This window comes from Molossus molossus, unplaced genomic scaffold (genome assembly GCF_014108415.1).
Source record: "Molossus molossus isolate mMolMol1 unplaced genomic scaffold, mMolMol1.p scaffold_m16_p_1, whole genome shotgun sequence".
NCBI lineage: Eukaryota > Metazoa > Chordata > Mammalia > Chiroptera > Molossidae > Molossus > Molossus molossus.
Window position 1 is genome coordinate 42,522,608 of NW_023425344.1, and position 27,965 is coordinate 42,550,572.

Below are 27,965 nucleotides of genomic sequence, written 5' to 3' on the forward strand. Positions count from 1 at the left end.
TATTAAAATGCTATTTTTAAATTATTCATGGATAGCTAATAATTATTTCAAAAACAACATAGACTAAATAAAATTATTGACTTTCTCTTCCCCAATTTACTTTATACCATGAGCCAGGTATTGTATTAATGACCATTTCAACAGAAACAAAATATTGCCATGCTAATATTGAGATGATTATTAGACATTCAATAAATTACCTTAAGGTAAGAATAGATCAAAATTAGACTAAGATTTATTTTTTTTAATAAATTCATTGGGGTGACAGTGGTTAATGGAATCATATAGGTTTCTTTAGACTAAGATTTAGAAGTATAAAGGACACAATCATTCCTCAGGATGGTGTAAGTTTAACAAGGTACCTACAGAGGAGATAACATTAAGAGATGGAGAGTTTCTCCTACCAGCACATAATGTAAGAACAATCTCAACTGACTTACACAGTCAAACAGTTAAAGCAAACAGGTATAAGTAAAAATGATGTTTTGAAAATGATTTCTAATTGACAAAAAAGTTAACAGACAAAACAAATAAAATTTAGAAGGTGTATAGAAAGCAGAACGTGTATAGTCGCTTTTTCCCTTTAGTATCTGCCAAACCCTGATAATCCTATGGTTCTTTTACTTAGTTATTTAGCATCTGTAAGTGAAATTAGAAAGATTATTGGATGCAACTCATTATGTAATAAACAAATGTGTATCTATATACAAGCAACATTCTGTGCAAGATCATGTACAAATGGAAACAACAAAAACATACTGGGGAAGAATTTAACAAAAAGAAATAGCCTTTTAATGGAGAAATTTTTAAAAACTTATTGAAAAGCACTAATGAAAGTCGAAATAAATCAAGAGCAAAGTTTCTAAACTGATTCTCTCTTCTCCGTGTCTCTTTCACCTCCATACACACATATAACACACACACACACACACACACACACACACACACAAATACACCACATTAACATTAAAGGGTGAGAAAATACTTTTGCCCTGACTTGTTTAGTTTCTTGATCCCACTGAAAAAGGAGACAGGCTATTTGCTTTAAATAACTAGCTATTAGGTTTCTTATGCATCAAAATTTATAGAAACTAAATTTTATAAAGATATGTTTCAGATAGAAAGTTTCTAAAAATAAGAACATATGGATAAAGTAACAAATGTTTAGAAATGATTCACAGTGTACTTTTTCATATATTACAGATACACATACTATGTGGCCTAAAAATTAGTTGGCTATGTTAATAAAATATATAAATATTTACTTCTTGGCAAAGATGTATGGCAGCTGCATTTAACAAATCATTAAGCTTTTTTTCTTGTAAGTGTATTATTTTCTGAAAAGGGTGAACATAATAGTAATAGTTATATTTCTCAACTTATGAATTTAACATAGATTAGATGTCAAAGAATAGTTATCTCTTATGCAGATGCCCTTCTTGTAAGTCATGCTTGAATTTATTTTGACCGCCAAAAATCTGATAGGAGAAACTTATAAGCATCTGCATGATGGTCTTCATTCTACACATGACTAACTTACAAACTTCCACTTTTTAAAAATGTATTTCTGAGATTTCAAAGTGGCGGTGGAGTGAATGGAAGCTACACAGACCATCTCCCAAGACCAAACTGGAATTACGACTAAAATGAAGATAAATCTGTGAGAAAAACCAACAGAAAAGCAGCTGGAGAGGACCTGTATAACCACCGACAGAAAGAGGATGCTAAATCGAGCCTGGTAGAACTGCAGAGGTGTTAGAGGGCAGGCTGGGAGCCCACAGACAGCAGATGTTTTAGCTGTGAGCAGCTCCCCTGGGGTTAAAATTCCAAGCAGGTTCCACAGCACAGAGGGCCAGAACAAACCACTAAATTAGCTGCAGACACACACCTTGGGCTCCTGCAGAGGGAATGAGAATGACTGGAACAGAGTGGAGCAACTTGGGAGCTTGGAGAGCTGAGATGGCAATGGGAGTCTTGTGCTGAATCACTCACTCTTAGGACAGTAGCCATATTAGCCAAAGAGTCCCTTCCCAGAGCCCAGGGGAGAGCAGCAGCACCTCCCTCAGAAATTTACCACCACCAAGCCAGGACAGAGAAATGCAAATAGAGGATCATTAACAACCAACAAGCATTTGCCCCACCTTCTGGAAATTCCCCTACCCTGAACACCTGAGAGACTTTTTATTCAGCTGAGGTCTACAACCCAAAGCTCATCAAGTAACTGAGACTAATAGCCTCCAGGCAAAAAACAAGAGGATAACTGAACCTTTCCTGAGTTTGCAAATCTACCCAGGAAAGTAAGACTTGGCAGTGGTGTTTAACATGGGTCCTTGTGCACTCATCCAATACCAGAAGAGGAAGTGACAACCAGCAGAAAAAACACCAACACCCACAGGGAAAATTTACAGGCTCCAAACCCACTGAGACAGCCAAAATGGTAAAGCAAAAAAACAAATCCCAAATGAAAGAACAAGATAATTTCACAGAAGATAAAATAAATGAAAGGGAACTGAGCAAGATATCAGAGGAAAAATTCAGAGTAATAATCATGAGGAAGCTAAGTAGCATGAGTAAAGATACAGATGCATTGAACACCAACCAATTGGGAATGAGGAATGACATAGCATAAATAAAGATCATATTGAAATGAATAACCAGCAGAGTAGAGAAGGCAGAGGATTGGATCAGTGAATTAGAAGACAAGGTAGAAAAAATTGCCCTATCAGAGAACCAAAAAAAAAAACAACAACAAAAAGTCAAAACAGGAAGACAGATGAAAATGGGTAATTCCAGACTGGTGGTGGAGGGAATGGAAGCTACACAAACCATCTCCCAGGACCAAACTGGAATTACAACAAAAATAAAGACAAATCGTCAGGAAAAAGCAACAGAAAAGCAGCTTGGAGGACCATATAACCAGGGACACTGATCTATCCTGGTAGGATTGCGGAGGCGCGAGAGGGGGGCTGGGAGCCCACAAACAGCAGCAGCCTTAGCTGTGAGCAGCACCCTCGGGATAAACTCCCAAATGTTTCCACAGGACAGATGATAAAATGGCCACAGCCACTCACCTTGGGCTCTGGCAGAGGGAGGGCAGACTGGACTGGAACTGTGTGGGGACACTTGGGATTTGGAGGGCACTCAGAGCTTTTGCTGAGTTGTGGCCACTTAGAACTGTGGTCATCTTACTCCTTCCCAGGGCTCTGGGGAGAAGCATAGGACCCTCCCTTGGAGATTCAACCCCACTCTGTGGCCATTGAAATGCAAATTGAGGTCTATTAACAACCAGTATCTGCCCCACCCTCGGGAAATCCTTTTATACTAAGCATCTGAGGGAGTTTTCATTCAACTGAGGAGCCAAGGCTCTTCAGATAACCACTACTAATAGCCTCCAGGCAAAAAGCTAGAGGATAACTACCATTCCTGGGCTAGCAACTTTAACCAGGAGAGTAAGATTTGACAGTGGTGTTTAACATGGGTCCTCCCTGGCTCATCCAAACCCAGGAGAGAGAGAGCCACAAACAGCAGAACACCAACACCCTATGCACTAGAGCAAATGAACTTAATAGATATCTACAGATAATTACACCCCAAAACTGTGGAAATCACATTCTTCTCAAATGCACATGGGACATTCTCAAAGATAGACCACATGTTAGGACACAAACTAAGCCTCTATAAGTACAAGAAGATTGAAATCATATCAAACATCTTCTCAGATCACAATAGCATGGGACTAGAAATCAATTACAAAAAAAAAATTTAAACACATAGCATGTTATTAAACAATGAATGGGTTACCAAGGAGATCAAGGAAGAAATTAAAAACTTCCTGGAAACCAATGAAAACAAACATACAACAACACAAAATTTATTGGTTGCAGTGAAAGCAGTCTTGAGGAAATTTTATAGCACTATAGGCCTACCTTAGGAAACAAAAAAAATTTCAAAATGAATATCTAACCCCACAACTTAAAGAACTAGAAAGCAAACAAAAAAAAAAAAAAACTTAGAGCAAGTAGAAAGAAAGAAATAGTAAAGATCAGAGCAGAAATAAATAGCATAGAGACTGAAAAAAAATTCAAAAGATCAATAAAACAAAGAAGTGGTTCTTTGAAAAGATAAACAAGATTGATGGACCCTTAGCTACCCTCACCAAAAAATAAAGAGAGAGGACCCAAATAAACAAAATCATAAAAAAGAGAAGAAAAAACTGACACCACAGAAATACAAAGGACTATTAACAAATATAAGCCAACAAATTGGACAACCCAGGCGAAATGGATAAATTTCCAAAAATAAATAGTCTCCCAAAACTGAACCTGGAAGACATAGAAAACTTGAACACACCAACAACTAAGGAAATTGAAGATGCAATTATGAATCTCCCAGCAAACAAAAGCCCAGGCTTGGAAGGCTTCACGGGGGAGTTTTACTGAACATTCAAAGAAGAACTAACACCCATTTTCTTCAAACTATTCAAAAAAAAATCAAAGAAGAAGAAAGCCTTCTAAACTCATTTTATGAGGCCAGCATAATTCTAATTCCAAAACCAGATAAAGACACTACAAAGAAAGAAAACTACAGGCCAATATCCCTGGTAAATATAGATGCCAACACCCTTAACAAAATATTAGAAAATTGAATCCAGCAATACATCAAAAATATTATTTTCCATGATCAAGTGGGATTCATTCCAAGGAAGAAAGGATATTTGCAAATCAATAAATGTGATACACCACATAAAATGAAAGATAAAAATCATATGATCATATCAATAGACGCTGAAAAATCATTCAACAAAATCCAGCACATATTTCTGATAAAAACAAACAGCATTATGGAAATAGAGGGATCATATCGCAATATAATAAAGTCCATATATAAAAAACCTACAGCCAACATCATACTAAATGGCAAAAATGAAAAGAATTTCCCTTAACAACAGAAACAAGACAGGGATGCCCACTTTCACAACTCTTATTTAACATAGTACTGGATAATTTAGCCACAGCAATTAGACAAGAACAAAAAATAAAAGGGATCCAAATTGGAAAGAAGGAAGTGAAACTGTCATTATTTGCAAATGGCATGATATTGTACATATAAAACCACAAAGGCTTCATTAAAAATCTACTAGATTTAATAAACAAATTAGGCAAAATACCAGGATACAAAATTAACATCAATAAATTGATGGCATTATTATACATCAATAATGACCTCACAAAAAGAGAAAATAGAAAAACAAACCCATTTACAATTGCAGCAAAAAAATTAAGATACCTACAAATAAACTTAACCAAAGAAGTAAAGGACCTATTTGCAGAACACAACAGGACATTGAGAAAAGATGTAGAGGGAGATATAAAAAAGTTTTTGACCAAAATGGCAAGAGCAAACAGTGGAGCCAAGACAGTCTCTTCAGTAATTGGTGTTGGAAAAATTGGACAGCTACTTGAAAAAAACAAACAAACAAACAAAAAAAACTAGACCACCAACTTGCACCATACACAAGAATAAACTCAAAATGGATAAAATACTTAAATGTGACTCGTGAAACCATTAAAATTCTAGAAGAAAATGTAGGCAACAAAATTTCAGACATTATATGCAGCAGAATTTTCACTGATACATCACCTAAGGCAAGAAAAACTAAGGAAACATAAATAAATGGGACTACATCAAACTAAAAAGCTTCTGCACAGCAAAAGAAACAACCATCAAAATAGAAAGGGAATCCACTATATGGGAGACCATAATTGCCAACGATGCATCAGATAAGGGTTTAATTTCCAAAATATATAGAATACTCATACAACTCAACAAAAGGGAGACAAAGAATCCAATTAAAAAATGAGCAGAGGACCTAAATAGACACCTCTCCAAACAGGACATACAAATGGTCAAGAGACATATGAAGAAATGCTCAACATCACTAATCATCAAAAAGATGCAAATTAAAACAACAATGAGGTATCACCTCACACCCGCCAGAATGGCTGCCATCAACAAATCATCAAACAAGTGTTGGCGAGGGTGTAGAGAAAAGGGCACTCTAGTACACTGCTGGTGGGAATGCAGACTGGTGCAGCCACTATGGAAAACACTATGGTGTTACCTCAAAAAGTTAAAAATGAAACTGCCATTTGACTCAGTGATCCTACTTCTAGGAATATACCCTAAGAAACCTGAAACACCAATCAGTAAGAATATATGTATCCCTATGTTTATAGCAGCACTATTTACAATAGCTAAGATCTGGAAACAGCCTAAGTGTCCATCAATAGACAATTGGATAAAAAAAGTTGTGATACATATACACTGTGGAGTACTATGCAGCTGTAAGAAAGAAAGATCTCTATTCTTTGAGATGACATGGAGGGACCTGGAGAGTATTATGCTAAGCAAAACAATCCAAGCAGAGAAAGACAAATATTACACGATCTCATTTATTTGTGAAATATAATGAACTAAACAAACTGATGAACAAAATTGACTCAGAGACATAGAGGTGGGGTACAGTCTGACAAGCCTCAGAGGAGTGGATGTGTAGGGGGGTAAGAGATAAACCACAGAACTTATATGTAGATATGTATGACCAATGGACATAGACAACAAAGCTGGGGATGGGGTGGGGGGGGAGGGAATGAGGAGGAGGGTGTCAATGGGGAAAAAAAGAGAAATATCTGTAACAGAAACAAATTAATTTTAAAAATAGTGGAAGCATATACCTTGTTCATAGATTGGAAAAATTAACATCATTAAAATATCCATGCTACCCAAAGAAATCCATAGATTCAAAAAAACTCCCATTAAAATACCAATGTCATATTTCACAGAACTAGAACAAATACTTCAAAAGTTCATATGGAACCAAAAAGGCCCACAGCAGTCTTGAAAAAGAAGAACATAGTAGGAGTAATCACAATACCATATATCAGGTTACACTATAAAGCCACTGTAATCAAAACAGCCTGGCACTGGCACAAGAACAGGCATATAGACCAGTGGAACAGAACAGAGAACCCAGAAATAGACCCAAGACATCATGCTAAATTAATATTTGACAAAGGTGGCAAGATCATACAATGGAGTAAAGACAGCCTCTGTAATAAATGGCATTGGGAAAATTTGACAGCTACATGAAAAAAAAAATAAAACTAGAACACCAACTTACACCATATACAAGAATAAACTCAAGAAGAAGACTTAAATGGGACTCATGAATCTAAAATTTTTAGAAGAAAATGTAGGCAACACAATTTCATAAATCATGCGCAGCAGAATTTTCACTGATATATCACCTAAGGCAATAGAAACAAAGAAAAAAAATGAACAAATGGGACTACATCAAACTAAAAAGCTTCTGCACAACAAAAGGAACAACCATCGAAATGGAAAGGGAATCCACTATATGGGAGAGCATACTTGCCAACAATACATCAGATAAGAGGTTAATTTCCAAAATATGTAGAGTACTCATACAACTCAACAAAAGAAATACAAAGAACCCAATTAAAAAATGGGCATATGATATAAATAGACACCTCTCCAAACAGGATCTACAAATGACCAAGAGACATATGAAAAAATGCTCAATGTCATTAATCATCAGAGATGTGAATTAAGATAACTGTGAGGTATCACCTCACACCTGCCAGAATGGCTGCCATCAGCAAATCATCAAATACCAAGTGCTGGCGAGGGTGTGGAGAAAAGGGTACTCTAGTATACTGCTGGTGGGAATGCAGACTAGTGCAGCCACTATGGAAAACAATATGGTGTTTTCTCAAAAAATTAAAACTAGACCTGCCATTTGATTCAGTGATCCCACTTCTATAAATATATCCTAAGAAGCCTGAAACACCAATCAGAAAGAATATATGTACCCCTGTGTTCATAGCAGCACTATTTAAAATTGCTAAGATCTGGAAACAACCCAATTGTCCATCAATAGATGAGTGGATAAAAAAGCTTTCATACATATACACAATGAAACACTTTGCAGCTGTAAGAAAGATCTCCTATCCTGTGAGAGGACATGGAGGGACCTGAAGAGTATTATGCTAAGCAAAATAAGCCATTCAGAGAAAAACAAATAACACATGATCTGACTTATTTTTGGAATATAATGAACAAAAATTGCTGATGAACATAACAGACCCAGAGACAGAGAAAGGAGTATGGTTCAGACTGATAAACATGAGTAGGGTTCGGCGGGAAGTGATGAGATAAACCAAAGAACTTACGTGCATATATGCGTAACCAATGGACATAAATAGCAATGCTTGGGGGAGTGGGAGTAGGGAGGAGGGTGTCTATGGGGGCAAAAAGGAGAAACATCAAAAATTAATTAATTAATTAAGGACAAAAAATGTATTCTCTACCAAATTTCCCCATTAAAATAGACATAGTTAGCATCTCTGGTGAGGCACAATGCAGAATCTGGGGTTCCATCATTTGAGCATTTAACACTCTGTAAATACGATTCAAATAGTCACCTCTCTGTGTGAACCTACTTATTATACTTGAAGTCGTTTCCTCAATCCCCACATGCTTTTCTGCCTTCCTTTTAAATAAGAATCAATATTTGCAGTACAATGCTTTCCAACCATGAAATTCTATTTGAGCAAAACACAGATGCAACGTATTATGTGAAACTCTATAGAAATTTTCTAGATAATGGTAACAGAATCAAATAAATAAAGGTAAAATTAATAACTGTTCATACTTTATATGTGTAACACCTCCTTCAGAGAGAGAATGCACAAAGTCCATTGTGGTGAGCTGAGTGTGGCTGGACCCCATCATGGGAAAATTTTAATTTAAGTAGTCACAATATTTAAAAATTATGGAAATCATCATTATTTGATTCTTCCTTATATTTACAAAACAAATGAAAGAAAAAAGTGCCATTAGGTCAGAACCAATCTCAAATTTTTATATAATCTTCAAGTAAGATAATTAAAAAGCAATTCAAATTATAGTTTATTCTTCTTTATAGTGAAGTTTTATAAAGCGGTACCATTGACATTTTGGATTGAATATTTCTTTGTTGTCAGCAGCTGTATTGTGCATTGTAGATGCTTACAGCATCCCTGGCCTTAATGACTCATACAGCTAATGCATACTCTCCCATCCAGTGGTACTGATCAAGACTGGCTTTAGATATTATCAAATGTCACCTGGGCCAAAATACCCTCCCTTGAGAGCCACTTATCTATAATAAAGTCCATCATATATTTTTTAAATATATTTTTTTCTTTATTGATTTTAGAGAGAGAGGAATGGAGAGGGAGAGAGAGAGAAAAATCAATGAGAGAGGACATCAACTGATGCCTCCTGCATGCTCCCCATTGGGGATTGGGCCCACAACCTCGGCATGTGCCCTGACTGTGAATTGAACCAGCAACCTCTTGGAGCATGGGTCAATGCCCAACCAGTGAGCCACTAGACCATCGTATAATTTTTTAAAACAACAATAGTTCTGATATAATCTAGAGATTGTGGCTATAAATTTAATAAGGAATTAGGGATTTTCCAATTTTATAAAGGCAATCTGTGTGCAGGTCTGCTATGGACTGAAAGTTTCTGCCCCCTTCAAATTCTTAATTTGAATTTTTTAAATTTAAATGTTGCAGCCCTGATCTTCAATGTGATGGTATCTGGAGGTGGGGTCTTTGGGAGGTAATTAGTTTTAGATGAGGAGACTCATGAAGGTGGAGTCTCCATAATAAGATTAGCACCCTTAAAAGAAGAGGGAAAGACCAGAACCCACGCTTTTTCCCTCAGGGGAAGATACAGCGAGAAGGTAGCCATCTGCAAACCAGAAAGAGGGTGCTCACCAGACATCAAATTCCAGCGAAACCTTGATCTTAGACTTCTCGGTTTCCAGAGAAGAAATAAATGTGTAAGAAATAAATGTGTGTTGTTTAAGCTATCCAGTCTAGGGTGTTTAGTCTTAGCAATCCAAACTGACTAAGGTTAAGATCTTATTACTTAGAATGTGGGAAAATATCATAGTTATAGACTTTATTTCAGAATGGGACCACATTTTATGGTCAATAATGTAGATCAGAGTATAGCAAAAAGTCAATCTAGTTAATGATTTTGGGCTAATGATTAAAGAAACCAATTTTCTAGACATAAATCAAATATGTACTATATGTACTATTTTAATACTGAAATACTGATCGTAAATTTGGTCAATGATATTGACCTTTTTTTGTTGTTGTTATTAGGCACATTTTGAAGGAATAGGAGAGAGGGATTTTTTTCTACAGTGTAAGTATTAAAACTTCATACCTTCAAATTATATATACTACTGATTTTTTAAAAATTAGTAATTAGGCTTCCCTGGTCAGATGGCTCAGTTGGTTGGAGGGGCCTCCTGTACACCAAAAGGTTGCAGTTTCAATTCCTGGTCAGGGCACATACCCAAGTTTCAGATTTGACTCCCAGTCGGGGCATGAAGGGGAGGAAACTGAATTATGTTTCTCTCTTTCTCTGTCTCTCTCTTCCTCTCTCTCTAAAAGCAATAAAAGCATATCCTCAGGTAAGGATTGAAAAGAAAAAAAAAAAGACTAATTAGGAATAGAAAGTTTCTATAGCATGTACATAAATACATCCAAATCGACAGCAAATATCTAATTTACTATGAAATATCATTATATGATTATTATATTAAGGAAAATTAAGGTGTTTTACTACATATTTCAATGAATTTTGTCCTCAATATTCTTAACACTGAAAAAGGGACATAAAACTAAAATGAAAAGAATAGATAAAAAAAAACCAAAAACAGAAAATTTAAAACCTAAAAAAGATCAGACTTAAGTTGTGAGTTTGGAAAAGACAATGGCTATAATATAAGTATATGAAAATCCAGTATTTTCCTTATTTTAGCATGAATCAACTAAAACACATAATAAATACCTATACTGACAATGGCAAGCACAATACAAGGGAGGACAAAAGTAGGTTTATAGTTGTTCATATGAAAAAAAGACATACAGGTTATGATTATTGCAATAGCTTTATAACCTCAAAATAATGTCATAATGCAGCTGTAAACCTACTTTTGCCAAACCCTGTATATGCTGACAAGAAATAAGATAAAAAGAAATACATTAGTACTAATGAAAATAAACAATAAAACTACTGAGTTATAGAAGAAAAATTCTGTAAAACAAGGAGAGATATTTTCATGGATGGAAAGACTGAATAATGTGAGAATTATATTACAACAGTACCTACCTATTATTTAATAGTTTTTATATGCTCTACATAATAAATATTTACATACATTTTCCCAATAATATTTACAAAACTTCTATGGAGTTGCTATTGTGATAAAGACCAAATTTGGAGAGTTAAACCTATAAAATCACTAAATAGAAGAACATCAATGAAATTAAGCAATGTTTGAGTTTCTTGACATTATGTTATTATTTCACTATTAGTTCTCAATCATATAATATTGGGAAAAAGAGCTTTAACTAAATTCTGGTATAACAAGGTTAATGCATTCATAATGTCTTTTAAGTAAGAAGTATCATGTATCATATAGGAACTTTGATTTCCAACCCATAACTGTTGTGTATAAATAAAAAAAATCTTTGACAAAAACAAAAATAAATAAATACATTCTGTCCTAAGATATATTTTTCAGTTAATCAAAAAAGTGATTATAATTTTATAGTAAACTCATGCTGAGTATCTAACATGTCAGGAACTGTGATGAGCTGTGGACTGCTTTTTCCTTTTTATATGACGGTTGGTTTAGAACCACATATGTTTTATAAAAATTTAATTTAAATAACTATAACTCTAATGCAATTAGGATAAAGACAAGCTGAATTAAAAGTGAACATCTTACAATGCATATAGGCTACAGTAGTGTGAAACTGAAAACTATATATTCTAGGTTTTAAAAAATACTTTCGTTCCTTTTATTTTATGATTTTCAACTGCCACATTTAGTCATTACATATACATATATTTCTGTCACTGATTCTTTAAAAAACTATATATATTTATTGTCATTACAATAGCTTTTTGTCATACTGAAAGATTTTTAAAAATAGAAAATGAAACAAATGTGGATAAAGCTTAAATACCTTTATGGTAACAAGTAAGAACAAAATTAACTGGCTTATGTTTGTCTTTAAAATTGAGGTAGTTTTGCCTGTGCTTCTAGTATATACTCTTGGAAAAGGGGTGATTTCAAACAGTGAAAATTGTGTAAAAAACTATGAGAGAAAAAAGTAAAAAAATCTTCAAGGAATATCAATTTCAGTTTCACTTTAACTTGAAAATTGCTTGATAATACATGGAACGTCTCTTTTGTCTTTTAGCTCAGTGTGGTCCTAGGGAATATTCTGTAGAATTTAAATATAACATTATGTCATTCCTATTACAAATGGTTTAAAATAATACTCCTTTGCTTTGGCCGGTTTGGCTCAGCAGTGAGAATACTGGACTGTAGACCAGTGAGTTGCGGGTTGGATTCCAATCAAGGACACGTACCTCGGTTGTGGTTCATGCCCAGCCCTACTCGGGGTCATGCAGGAGACAACCAGTGGATGTGTTCCTCTCACGTCAATGTTTCTCTCTCTCTTCCTCTCTCTCCCTTTCTCCCAGTCTATCTGAAGATAAATAGAAAAATATCCTCGGGTGAGGATTTAAAAAAATAAAATAATACTGCTTTAATTAGTCTTAAAATGTGTTTCTAGTCTAAAACTTATGGGTTTTTTTAAATATTTTTTTCTTTATTGATTTTAGAGAGGAAGAGAGAAGGAGAGAGGATAGAAACATTGATGAGAGAGAACAATGATTGGCTACTCCTGTATGCCCCCCACTGGGGATCTGGCCCACAACCTGGGCATGTGCCCTGAGTGGGAATCAAACTGGCAACCTCTTGGTGTATGGGCTGATGCTCAACCAGCAAAGCTAGAACTCATTTTATGTAATTAAAAGAACAACTTGCTAATGTTATTATAATATTTCAAAAGTTATACATACTTAACTCTTCCAAATTTACGAGAGTTTTGTTAGTGGAGGCTTATCATCAGGATTTTTAAAGTTAAGATGATTTTTTTGTTTTACCAAAATGATGATTAAAACTTTAAAGTTATATTAGCAACCAAATGATAGTAGAGGTAGAATTTGCTTTAGTGTCACTTTTATTGCTCCAATTAGTACCAGCCCAGACACCAGCAGAGTGGATGCAGATGGGCGATTCACAGTGGCACCGGTGCAATCCTCAGCCTATTAAACACAGACAAGAACAGGAGCACAGAATGTGGTCCCTGATCTTTAAGATGTGGTTTGCTTATTATAATTCGACCCGATGGCACTCTTCTTTAGATGATCAAAGCAAATTCTGTGGTTTTCAGTAAGTTCACCTGCCTCTCGATAGGCAATACTAAAAAAGCTTTGGTGATAAAAACAGGTAATGAGCTCTTTCTTATGAGGTCAATGCTTTCATTTATGGTCACTGAGTGTTGTGCTGTAGAAATGAATTGTTAGATTTTTCTCCTTGTATTGCTGTTTCCAATCAAATGAAAACATTTTCTTGGTAGAAATCATATTATGGCTTTTATTTGCTGTAAAGCCTAAAAAATTTTATTTGACTGAATTTTTTATAAATTACCAAGAAATAGCTTGAAACTTGCTGTTAAATGAAAATTCCCCCAAACTGAAAGGAAGAAACAGAAAGAGATAAAAAGAGACAGAAAGATAAAGAGATAGAGACAGAGGCTTAATAAAACACAAATATTGCCCTGGCCAGTTTGGCTCAGCAGTTAGAGTGTCGGCCAGCAGTCCAGAGAGACCTGGGTTTGGTTCCTGCTAAGGGCACGTACCTCAGTTGTAGTTTGTCCCCGGCCCCGGTTGGGGTCCTATGGACGGCAGCCAGTTTATGTCTCTCTCTCACATCGATGTTTTTCTCTTTCTTCCTCCCTCTTTCCCTCTCGCTCTATCTGAAGATGAATGCAAAAGTGTCCTTGGGAGAGGATAAAAAAAAAACAAATGTTAGAATTTTGAGAAAATAGATTTCCCGTCTTCTTTCCTGTATATTTGTGTGAGGCCATTACCAAAAGTGGATAATATGTAATGAATTAATTAATAACTATTATTTCATGATCAATAATAAGCTAAATAATTTATTTTAATGATGCTTATAATTTTTTTAAATTTTATTTATTATTTAATTTTTTAATAATCCTCACCCTAGTATATTTTTCCACTTATCTCAGATAGAGGGGGGGGGAGAGAAACACCAATGAGAGAGGGACACATCGACTGGCTGCCTGTCACACAACCCCGACCAGGGCCGGGGACCGAAATGCAACCGAAGTACGTGCCCTTGACTGGAATCGAACTCGAGACTCTGGTCCATGGGCTGATGCTCTAACTTCTGAACCAAACCGGCCAGGGTGATGCTTGTAATTATTAAAACATATAAGTAGTTAAACATCATGTTCAACTTGAATTAATAATTCTGTAATTGACAATATTTTAGATCTAGGTTTAATTCTAGAAATATTTGAAATTTTTTTCTTCTACTTCTAAAGTTCTTGCCTATGGCAAAGCTGGTTGTGATAAACTCATTTTCTATATGTAGCTTCCCAAGATTTTTGAGGAAAATATTAAGAATATGTCTGATTTTAGCCCTGGCCGGTTTGGCTCAGCGGTTAGAACATTGGCCTGCAGTCTGGAGAGACCCAGGTTCGGTTCCCGCTAAGGGCATGTACCTTGGTTGCAGTCTGTCCCTGGCCCTGGTTAGGTCGTGTGGGTGACAACCACTCGATGTGTCCCTTTCACATCGATGTTTCTCTCTCTTTCTCTCTCTCTCTCCCTCCCACTCTATCTGAACAAAATATCAAAAAAAAAAAAAAAAAAGAATATGTCTGATTTTGTACTTGAACATAATCAGGCATATCAAACTTCCTGGATTTTGACATATTTCACTCTAAAAAAGACAAAGCTCATTTACTTAATGAAATCACTATTACTATTTTCATTTTATGTATGTGGAGTGCAAAGTAAAGGGAGATTAAGAAATGTCATGGATGTACAACAAGTTCGGAATGGGTCCAATCTGCACAAAAATCAATTTGATTCCAAGCTCGTGCTCTTGGCCATTACACTATGATGTCCTACATTTTGCAAGAAAGACACTGAGACCTAGAGAAATCAATATGCTTGTCAAAGTTCATCGAGTAAGTAAGTGACTTATCTGGTGCAAAACATAAACAATTCCAATCACCCATTATTGCATGAGCATGTACTTAAACATGGTCAACGAGTACTGGTTTCAGTATGGCACATACGCCTTGCACATGCTGCCTCCCTTCCAACATCTCTTTCTCAGAATGGTTTTATACCAATCAGGAAACTTTCAACAATAATTTAAGTTCATTTAGCACATTTTTTATGAGGGATGAAAAAGTTGACAGATGAAAATAGACATCTAAATTACTTTATGCATTTGGCAACCATGGGAGTAGATTAATTTTCTGGGAATACCTGACAAGTTCCTCAGGAGAAGCTAGTTCAAGTCATACTTATATGTCAGTTAAACCAAAACTGTTACCAGAATATGTTGTTTCTTTTACCTATTTGAAAAGAAATTTTGTTTACTTCACTGAAGTTCTAAATTGTCTAATTAAACAATGTAATTTTGGTTTCCGAATGCAGTTACAGTCTTACCTCCTCCCCACCCCCCAAACAGCTGTCTTTATGAAATTTCTCCTCTGGAAAAAAAAATGATATGCATTTAAGGTTTTCATTTTTAGCAACTATTGCTTTTAGCCTAAATACTATAGTAAACACCACTGACAAATGCATTGCACTCTGTGGTTATTCCTATTCCAAAATGATAAATGTGGTTATAAAAATAGAGGTGGTGGGGTAATATTTATAAGGCCTATGCATCCCACTGATGTTAATCCCCCCCCTAAAAATGATTCCATAATCTGAGCCCAACTCCTGCTCTTCACTTTCACCTGCCTGTCAATTGTCAGTTTAAGCAAGTCAGATTATATATATATATATATATATATATATATATATATTCTATTCTTCCCATGAAAAATGATGAAAAATTTTTACATGACAGTTAGTAATTGCAGAAGTTCCACAGGGACTAATATTCAATGTGCTAGTTGAAGCAAGAACGTCTGGATACAATTATTGAAGTCATTTCCCAGTTCACTGCAGGTATTCTCCAAAGATCAGGGGTAAATAGATTTATTTATTGCTCTCATCCAAAACTGCAGTTTGATGAATCAACTAGTTTGCATCTAGGTGAAGCTCTCTTCCACATTAGATTCAGCTCTTGCCTATTCTGTTCTCTAAAAATAGAGAATAAATTATTTTTTTCTTCCCCTAAGATGAACACTAAGGCCTTTCATGATGCAATATTTCCATTAGGCGCATATTCATTATTACTTTAAATAGCTACAACAAATCAAAGAAACAGTCTAGATATCCTAGCTTATTTGAATAATATAATAAAATCAGGGATCCAAAAGGAATTATAAAGTTAATATGAATGGGAGAAACTTGACAGATTGAGATTTTTAGGGTCACGATCAAATGTCAGGTAGCTCAAGCTGTAGACCCGGGTGGTGGGCTACAAGTGAAGAATACAGATACAGCATGCTGTGACATCTGTTTCATTCCTTTGGTAAACAACATGTTTCAAATATTGCTGGGTGTTTCTTTGTGATTCTAAGTCATCTCATACATTTTTTTTTTAATATTGAAAATAAGATGTATCCTACAGAAACTCCTCCCATTCAGAGAATGTATTGGCACATGAACCAAAACCCATGCAGAACCAAATAAAACCAGCAAAATAAACTAAGACAAAGATGTCTCAACTCAGGCTATAACTCATGATAAATTTTAGAGTATAGAAACTAATTAAGTAATGGAACAGAATTAGCATGCACTTGAAACTATATATTATGTGCTGTTCTTGATTCATTTTCCTTAAATGTAATTAAAAATCAACCTACTTTCTTTTACTTCTCCCTTCTAAAAAACAATAACTAAATATGCCTGGCATTCACACAATATTAAAAAAAATCGAATATTTTGTAGTAGAAAAAATGCTATAGATTAAAACTATTTCAAATTTAGTTTCAGCATTGAAATCTGAAACTAACTTACTTGGCTCCTACTGTATCAGAGAATTTAGAGTTCCAAAACTCTACACTCTTTTCCAAAAAGGATGAAAAATACATTTTCTATTTTCTTTCTATCAATTGTGTAAGCTTTGAAATAGTCTCAGATTTCATTTAATCAATTTCTTACCTTTTCTCTATGCTTCCACACATTGCTTTTATTATTTCCACCAATACTTTTGCTGAGATTATTTATTTTCCTAGTTTTCAGTTTTGCTAGGAGACAGGTCTGCACCAGTATTGAGAGTTGGTATGGTGCTTGGAAGAGTGCTGATGAATAGTCAAAATACCTGGTTTCTAGTCCTGGCACTGGTCCTTCGAAGTTCTGTGGTTGCCAGAACTACCATCTAGTTCACCTGCTACCTTCCAGACCTTGGTTTCCTTTTTGGAACACAGTGACAGCTCAAGAAATATTTGAAGGGATGAAAGAGGGAAGAGAAATGTTGGATCTTAGAAAGTAATTTAATTATTTTTACCAATTGATTCCAGTAGAGAAAAAAGAGAATGATAAAAACACATATACAAAGTAATTTAAGAGTAAATATAGTATGTAGTTAAGAAAAGAAATAAGGGAGAAAGAGAGACTTAGGACAGGGTATAATTTAACAGGGAAGCATGTCAGGCCTCTATTTGCTAGAAATGAGCAATATCACATGTCCCATAGCCTATTATATCTCTTTAAATATCAACAAGATACTCAGATTATCCGAGCCTGAACACCTGATCTCTTTTCTACTACATCCTCAAATATGCCCTTCCTCCTATAGTACCTGTCTTAGGAAATGTCTCTCGTGCATACAATCATGGTAGCTAGAAACTAAGGGGTCAGCGTTACCACCTCACCCTCTTTTACTAAAATGCCCAGTCTATCACAAAGTGTAATGGTTTTTCTTTTTAACATCTACCAATATTCATTTCCTTACATCTCCATTCTTACTACAACCCTCACAATCATGTTAGAATTCATCTACATTTTAAAACATTCTTCTGTGTATCCACTTTGGTCCTCTTCTAATACTTCACCCTCACAGTAGCCAAAGTACTATTTTCAAAAGCAAATATATCTATACTAGTGTCTTACCTTAAAAAATGTTAATGCCTTTCCATTCCTCTTCATATAAAGAAAAAAACTCTTCCTGATGTTATCATAAAGAACCACCATTATAATCTTTGCTTGTATGAGTCTGACTGTTTTATATATCTCATACACGTGGGATTCTACAGTTTTTATCTCCATGACTGGCTCATAGTGGCTATTAGAAGATGGGTCTCAAGTAAGCTCACTTCCATAGTGATCAAGGTGCTCCGGCTTGTCAGGGAAAGGCTTATTTAGCACCCATACACTTTCTAAAGGCATTTTCCCATAACATTTGGGAGAAGGTATGTTAATCTAGAAAACTTCTAGCACAAAAGTTAGTAGTGCTTTAATTCTGGCAATTAAAAGAAGGAAAAAAAATCATTTACAAGTTTAGGATAACTGGAAAACCAGTTTTCTTTTGTAAAAGCATGGATGGACCTGGAAAGTATTATGCTAAGTGAAATAAGCCAAAGAAAGACAAGTACCACGTGATTTCACTCATGTGTGGAATCTAATGAACAAAATAAACTAACAGAGTAGAGACAGACTCATGGATCCAGACAACAGACTGACAGCCATCAGAGGGGAGGGGGTTGGGGCTGGGTTCGAAGGATGAAGGGATTAAGCAAAGAAAAAAAGACTCATGGGCACAAATAGTTTGGTGATTGCCAGAGGGAGGGGAGGTGTGGGAGTAGGTAGAAGAGGATAAATAGGGGCTATATTGTGAAGGGAAAAAATTGATTCAGGGTGGTAACCACACAATACAATATATAAATGATGTACTATAGAATTGTATACCTGAAACCTATGTAATTTTATTAACCAATGACACCACAATAAATTCAATAAAAATAAATAAATGGTTTTCTTTCACTCCAAGAAGAGTAAAATGCACTCTTGAATTTGTTCCTGAAAATGGTTACCTAGCACAGTATAATTCAATGTAAGCTTTTCCTTTAGACTATAGGCAGGTCTAAACTAAGATATATATGGCCAAATTTTTAAAAATAAACAGAAAGAGAAAAGAGATGACAGGAAGTAATTTAATAGGTCATCAGGAAGTAAGGAGAGCCAAATCATAATTAAAATCCTCAATGTCTACACCCCAAATTTACATGGGCGAACACTCTCTCTATATATGATTTTTTTTTAACTTAAAAAAAGTACAAGAAATTTATATAAGTCACTTGAGAAGATGAAATAAAGGTAATCACCCGGCCATTGTGGCTCAGTGCTTGAGCATCGACCCATGCACCAAGAGGTTGCTGGTTCGATTATTCCTGGTTAGGTACATGCCCAGGTTGTGGGCCAAATCCCCAGTGGGGGGCATACAGAGGGCAGCCAATCGATGTTCTCTCTCATCAATGTTTCTACCTCTCTGTCCCTCTCCCTTTCTCTCTCTTAAATCAATATAGGGGAAAAAAAAGAAATAGAGGTAATCATGGCTGATACAATAAGTGTGAATGTATAAATGAAAATATACTTTATGTACATAAATGATGAAAAAAATCAAAAATGTATTTTCTTCTTCAATAAGAATGAAGAAATTTTTAAGAATAATAGTTATGTGTAAATTGTAGAACAGTGTGTTAAAATACTTATTGAAATCAAATATATAGATAACCTTCACATAGATACCTATTTTGTTCAGGTGGCTTATATATAGCAACTAGTAATTTGTTCTAGCTTTGAAGACATAACTTGAAAATATTAAGGACCTTAGAAAATTGTCTTTAGATAAAATCAATTAAACTTAGAGAATATGAAATGTTATTGTAATTATTATTGTTTAATTAATTTATTATTTGTATTATATTTCAAATTTTTTAAGGATTAGATATAAGATTGTACAGACTTTACTTAAATCAAACAATAGTAAACATTCAGCAGAAGGTTATACAAATCTTGTAAATTGTAATAAGAGACACAAAATGTCCAAGAAAAGTTAGGAAGTGTGTACATTAAAAAGAAAACACATAATAAGAGCTTAAACTCCTTACGGGCAATTTTAAAGATTGCTAATAGAATAGAGAAGAAAAGAAAATGCTTTTCATATTAGAATACTTGAGAGAACTTTGGGAAAATTCCTATTCCTAAGGCAATTTTCATAGAGCATCAGATGTTGCCCTTGACAAAGACTGACGTCTAAAATGAGAAAGTTATAAAGCAAGTAGAATAATTAAGGTCTAATAAATCACCAGGACCATATGGTATATATCCAAGATTTCTTAAGGAACTAAGTAAACTAGCATAGATACAAGGGGGGGGAAGAGGAAAGTACAGTCTTAACGGCAGCATCTGCTTTTAAAGATTGGAAGATTAGTCCGGCTGGTGTGGCTCAGCGGATTGAGCATTGTCCCATGAACTGAGAGGTCCCAGTTCAATTCCCAATCAGGGCACATGCCAGAGTTGCAAGCTCAATCCCCAGCAGGGGCGTGCAGGAGGCAGCCAATCAATATTTCTCACATAGATGTTTCTATCCCTCTCTCCTTTCCAAAAAACATATTTTAAAAGAATGATTAAAGATTGGAAGACTACTAATTTGGTGCCTAGAAAATAAAGACAAAATTTTTGAAGAAGACCAAATAAAAAACATTTTTTTAATCCTCACCCAAGGATATTTTTCCATTGATTTTCAGATAGAGTGGGAGAAAGGGAGGGAGGGAGAAACATCAATGTGAGAGAGATACATTATTGCTTATCTTCTTCATAACCTCAACCAGAGCCAGGGATTGAACCACAACCCAGTTACATACCCTTAACTGGAATTAACCCTCAACTCTTTGGTTCGTGGGCCGACACTCTAACCTTTGAGCCAAACCATCCAGAGCCCAAATAAAGAATTACATATGCTCAACCTGTATTAACCAGTGATGCTGGGTAGTCTTGAATATTTCTGTACTATTTTTTTTATTGTTTCTGGATTTATTTTATAACCAAGCTTTTCTGCCATCGTTCTTCCGATGTGGCTGTTCTTCCAACCACACGTTGCCTAATAAGCCAGGAGTAAACAACCTGGATCCTGAAATATATTCTCACTCATTGAACTAAAAACCAGTTAATTATCTTTGATAATGACACTGGTTCTGCCTCAGAAAATTTGAAGTTTCTTTTTCTCCTGTGGTTATTGTTGTTGCTATTATTTGTTTTGTTTTGTTTGTTTGTTTGTTACATAATTATAAATTGGAATATACTTGATTTTAAACTGCTATTCCTCCATTTAGTTTTTCAGTCATTAGTTCATTCTGTTACATGGACTTGGAATCCAGTTAAGGTTGTTCAAAATATCTATCAATTGGCAATTTGAGAAAGTGAAAATTCAAACAAATTTGTGAGTTTTCTTTTTATTGAAGTGTCAGACACATAAAAAAGTGTGCTACTCATAAATGCATAAGTTTAATAAATTTTTACACACATACACACTATGTAACCTCCAGCCAAAGAATTAAAAAGTGTATTTCAGGAATATAGTTAGTGTTCATGTTTTTCCAAAGGAAAATCAAATTGCGCTGCATTATTTATTGAAAATATTATTTTCCCTTACTGAATTTTACTGGCATCTTTGTGGTAAAACACACTGACCTGAATTTTCTAGAATGTTCTACTATTTTATTGCCTATCTTTGCCATCAAAAGTAATTTAAGCCCTGGCCGGTTTGGCTCAGCAGTTAGAGCATTGGCCTGCGGTCTGGAGAGACCCAGGTTCAGTTCCCACTAAGGGCATGTACCTCGGTTGCAGTTTGTTCCCGGCCCTGGTCGGTCGTACGGGTGGCAGCCACTCGATATGTCTCTTTCACATCGATGTCTCTCTCTCTCTCTCTCTCTCTCTCCCTCCCACTCCACTCTATCTGTAGGAAAAATGTCCTCGGGTGAGAATTTAAAAAAAAAGTAATTTAAGACCTGGAGATTATAATGTTAAGTGAAATAAACCAGTCAGAAAAAGACATATACCATATGATCTCACTTTTATGTGGCATCTAATGAACAAAATGAATGACGAACAAAATAGAAAAAGGCATGGATACATAAAACAGACTGTCAGAGGTCAGAAGGAATGGGGGTGGGGGTGGGGCGGGGACACAATGAAAAAGGTAAAGAGACTAGCCAAAGAACATATATGCACAGCCCATGGACACAGACAACAGTGTGGTGATAGCCAGAGGGAAAGTGTGTGTGTGTGTGGGCGGGGGCTGCATGCAGGTAGGCAAAGAAGGGGAAAACGGGGACATCTGTAATAGTGTCAACAATAAGAATAAAGCTAAAAAACAAAGGACCTTAAGTCCATAGCTTAAAACTTCTTGTGGGTTTACAAGATACTTCTAACTGTTCCATTAGAGTTTCCAAAAATTGCTTAGAAAAACAAAACACACATGCATGCACACACAATAAGAAAGACATTGGGAAAAAGGTAAAACCTATTGCATTCAAAGGGTGCATTTGCCAGGTTATATAAACCATATGAAAGAAAAGTAAAAACCTGTTGTTTATACTGTAGCCAGAGTGATATTTTAAAGCATGTAGCAGATGATATTACTCTGCTGATGGAACATCTGTGCTTTCCACAGCACTTAGCCCAACATTTCACCATGCTGTGGTCTACGACAAACTCTCCGATCTCATCTCTAACCACTTTCCCATGGCCCTCAGTGCTATATCCACACTAGCTCATTTTTTCTTTCTCAAACAAGGCAAGTTTTTTCCTATATTAGAACCTCTGAAATTTATATTTTACCTAAAATGCTGGTAGCCAGGTTTATACTCTGATGAATAATTTCCAGATTCTGGTCTCAAATTACATTTCCAACTCAGAGATACCATGGTCACCAAGTCTTAATGCCCTGCACAAATCCCTACTAGCCCTACCCTGTTTTACCCAACCCAGTGTCATTTTATCATATCCTCCCATTTTATTTTATTAAATAATTTATCAACCTCTGACAGGATCTTATTTATTACTCATTGTATACTCAGATACATTTTTATTATCATCTTTTTTTTTTCTACTCATTCATTCATTTGTCCATACATACATTATGTATAATTTTATTTTAGTATATCAATATTTCTTATAGATCACTTTTATTGACAATCTGTCTTTATTCAAGCCCAAGAAAATATAATTGTGAAGTATAACATATTGAATACTATTAGATCAACTTAATTCAATAAAAAAACAGTTTTGTTTTGTTTTTTTAATTCTAAAATACACTGAAAATATAAAGTAAATCAAATATAGTGGCTTTCTAATCATTTTAGACTTAGGTTGATTATGCAAAACACTTGTAGTGTCTTCCTAAGTAGACCATAGCCACTTAAAAAAAATAAAGAATGTGCCCTGGCCGGTTTGGCTCAGCGGTTAGAGTGTTGGCCCTCGGACCAAAGAGTCCTGGGTTTGGTTCCCATTAAGGGCATATACCTCTGTTGTAGCTTGTCCCCAGCTCTGGTTGGGGTCATGTCGGTGGCAACCATTCCATGTGTCTCTCTCACAACGATGTTTCTCTCTCTCTCTCTCTCTCTCTCCTTCCTGCTCTATCTGAAGATAAAATGCAATAATAATGATAATAACAATAATAATAATAAAATAAAGAATGAATCCTGAATGGTTAAATCTTTTACAAATGGAAAAGACCCACATAATATTTTAGGATTATTTGCTTACTTTTTAAAGGATGTGTGTATGTGTACAAATGCCTGTGTGTGTGTGTGTGTGTGTGTGTGTGTGTGTGTTTCTTTGTAGAGTCTATGATCCCTGGGAACTACTGTGATTTTTAATTCTGAGAGCCAGATAGAATCTGCTAAATAAAACTCTGTTGAAGCTATTAACCAATTGGAATCTTTATGTGAGTTCTTATCAAAGTGAGCAAAAGAAATATTATTTAACATGCTTTTCCTACACATTATAAGCTTACAAATCTGTATAATCCCTTTTCTTCCTTTCAGGCTCACCCTATTTCTACCATGAAATAACCATATGCTAATTTTTCAATAATGTTTACAGATTGCAATGAGACATTTTAATTCTCATCATTAAATATATTCAATATTCCATTTCTTATTTAATTTTTTTATTTTTTGGTTAATTCTCACCTGAGGATATTTTTCCATTTTAGATACAGTGGGAGGGAGGGAGGAGAAAAGGAGGAAGAAAGGGAGAGAGAGAAAGAGAGAAACATCCATATGATAAAGACACGTTGATTGGTTGCCTCTCCACACAACTCCAACCAGGGCTAAGGATTGAACCTGCAACCCAGGTATGTGCCCTTGATTGGAAATCAAACCCCAGACCCTTGGACTGTGAGCCAATGCTATAATCACTGAGACAAATGGGCTAGGGCTCCATTTCTTTTTAAAGATATGTAGTGAAATCCTTAAAGGTCCCCCTAACAGGGAAGAGACAATATACAGTGGTAGAAAGAATTTTCAATAGGATGGACAAGCTAAAACTTGCTTAGTTTCTATATGAATCAATATAGAACATGAGACCATCTCTCTTCAGTCACTTGCTGCTCTACATGATATGATTTTAAGTATTTAAAACAAACAACATGGCGATTACTGATATTCTTCACATTAGCAGGAACAATTCTGGTGGCTTCAAGTCTCAGCACTGAGGAGGTGGGCAGGCCTCCAAAGATGGTTGTTGCTCCTAATAGGAACACAAATATCCCACAGTAAGCATATGGACGTTTCCCCTTTACTAAAGTTCCAGCAAAATGTTTCAGAATCAGTAACAAAAGAAATGCATTTTCAGTAGTGGTTGCAACTCCCTGGAAGCAACTGGAATGAACTAATCAGGTCCTTAGTGGCTTCTGTTCAGACAGGGAAACTGAGGACCTTTGGCAAAGGCAAGATGTTATAGCCAGTCAGGAAGGGAGAAGGTCCTAAGGATGCCAGTGGGAAACAGAACAGTATGCCACATCTTTCAGTGCGAAAGACTTTAGACTGTTAGTGAGGGAAATGAAGTGTAAACGACTTCGAAAATGTGTGAAGAGGAAACTTCCACTCTGCTGATGTCCCCAAGATCATGAGCAGCAACAGCAAAGAGGATCAGTGAGGGGCTGTTCTGATGTGATGAGAAGGCCAGCCAGGGCAAAGCACTGTTTTAAGACAGAAGTTTTTTGTTTGTTTTTTTCATTTATTCTTTTATATAACAAAGAGTTAAGCTTTCTCAGTAACACCACTTTAAACATTGGAAAAATTCTCTTAATGAAAAAGTTTGAGTTCAGCTTATCAGATAATAGGCATGCTATCAAACAATTGTAAGGCTTTTGTATGCCTTTTTAAGCCAAGAATTTGGAAACGAGGTTTTGTTGTGTTACCTAGCAAATTCTTAATTATCTCCTTAATGTTATATATATATTTATATATTTTTACTATTGTTAGAAAAGGCCTCAGTAACCCAACTGAGGTATAATTAATTCATTTTGATTCTTTTCTATATACTAAACAAAATTTCCAATGATACTGGTTAAAAACAAACAAACAACAACAACAACAACAAAACTTTAAAGTAGTTCCAGATCCAATTTAGAGAGAAATCTTTAAACTGAGATTGTTATACTAAGACTCCAAATTCTTCCACGAATCTTGAGCAATTTTTTCAATGCCTCCTTTTATGCTGTATTGCCTCCATCGTAGATTTGGGGGTTAGAACATAAACAAAAAGGACAAAATAATTTATTATTTGCTAAAGATTGGATATTGAAAGTGAGTCCACAAAAGAGAATTTCAGTAAGGGGCTAATTTCCAAAATATGTAAAGAACTAATATAGCTCAACAAATGGAAGACAACACATTAAATAAAGGGCACAGGACCAGAACAGGCACTTCTCCAAAGAGGCTGTACAGATGGTCAATAGACATATGAAAAAAATACTGAATGTTACTAATCATCAGAGAGATGCAAATTAAAATTACAATGAGATATCACCTCACACTTGCCAGAATGGCTGCCATCAACAAATCAACAAACAACAGGTGCTGGAGAGGGTGTGGAGAAAAGGGAACCCTCGTACACTGCAGGTTGAAATGTAGATTGAAGCAATCACTATAAAAAAACAGTGTGGAGTTTCCTCAGAAATTAAAAATGGAACTACCATTTGACCCAGTGATCCCACTTCTAGGAATACATCTTAAAAAATCCAAAACACCATTCAGAAAGAATATATGTACCCCTATGCATTATTTACAATAGCTAAGATATGGAAACAGACCAAATGCCCATCATAGATGAATAAATAAAAACTAGTGGTATATTTACACAATGGAATACTATGCAGCTGTAAAAAATAATTTTTTATCCATTGCGATAGCGTAGTATTATGCTGAGTGAAATAAGCCAGGAAGGCAAAGGCAAATATCACATGATCTCACTTATAAGTGGAACCTAATGAACATAATAAACTTATGAACAAAATAGGTCCAGAGATATGGAGGCATGTGGGAGGGTGTGGGAGGAGACGGGAAGAGTTTAACCAAAGCACTTACATACATATATGTATAACCAATGGACACAGACAATAGTGTGGTGAAGGCCTGGAGTAGGGCAGGGGCTGAAGGGAGGGGGTAAAAGAGAGGGGAAAATTGGGGGACATCTGTAATACTGTCAACAATAAAATTAAGTAAAAAAACTTTCTAAAAATTGTGATTAAGGGAAACTGACCCTGAAAACATGAGTAGTTTTAGTAAAGAAAACAAAAAACATAGAATAGTAAAAATATGTATTTTAACTTTGTTTTGATGTTTTCTTTAACTTATAGTTGAAAAATCAAATATTCCTAAACTAGATAATTTGAAAAGTCAAAGGCATCTACATTGAAAGTTTTCTTCTCTAAACATGTCATTTATTCTCTCCAAAGGTATATCTGAGGGGGCATTTCCCTTGTTACCAGTGAGAGGCAGTATAATATGGTAGAAAGAGCATTAAGTTTATGTCCTTGATCTTAAACCACATAGCTTATCTCTGATCTTCCTATTCTTCATCAAAACACATAATCCTACACTTAGATAATACTAAATTCATATAAAGATTTGGTATGATGAAAGGCAAATGTAAATGATTAATAAATTGATATATATATATATTTTGTATTCTCTAATATAGTAAAAGCATTTCTCAATACAGTAAAAATGGTGGATTTTTACAAGTGATAAAATGTTTATTAAAATAATGAATGTTTAAAAACTGTAGGAAACTAGAAAAAGAAGAGAAAATTAGACCCAAAGTAAGCAGAAGAAAATAAATGAAAAGAATTAGAGCAGAAATCAATGAAATTAAAAATAGGAAATCAACAAAGAAAAAAAAAATCAATGAAACCAATTGCTGGTCTTCTGAAAAGATCAATAAAATCGATATGTCTCTAGGCTATGAAAAAAAGAGATAGGACACTATAAAAATCTTTGAAGACAACATAAGGGTAAATCTTCATGATGTTAGACTTAATAAAGGATTCTTAGATATGATATTAAAGGTACAAAGTTACCAAAACAGAAAAATAAATTGTACTTCGCCAGTTTGAAAAAGCACATATTTCAAAGAACATCACTAAAAAGGTAGAAGGCAATCCAAAGAATAGAAGAAAATATCTATGAAACATGTATTTCATAACCAATTTAAATCAAGAAAATATTTTTGTTAACCTCTTACAACTCAATAGTAAATTGACAAATAGCCCAATTTAAAAATGGGCA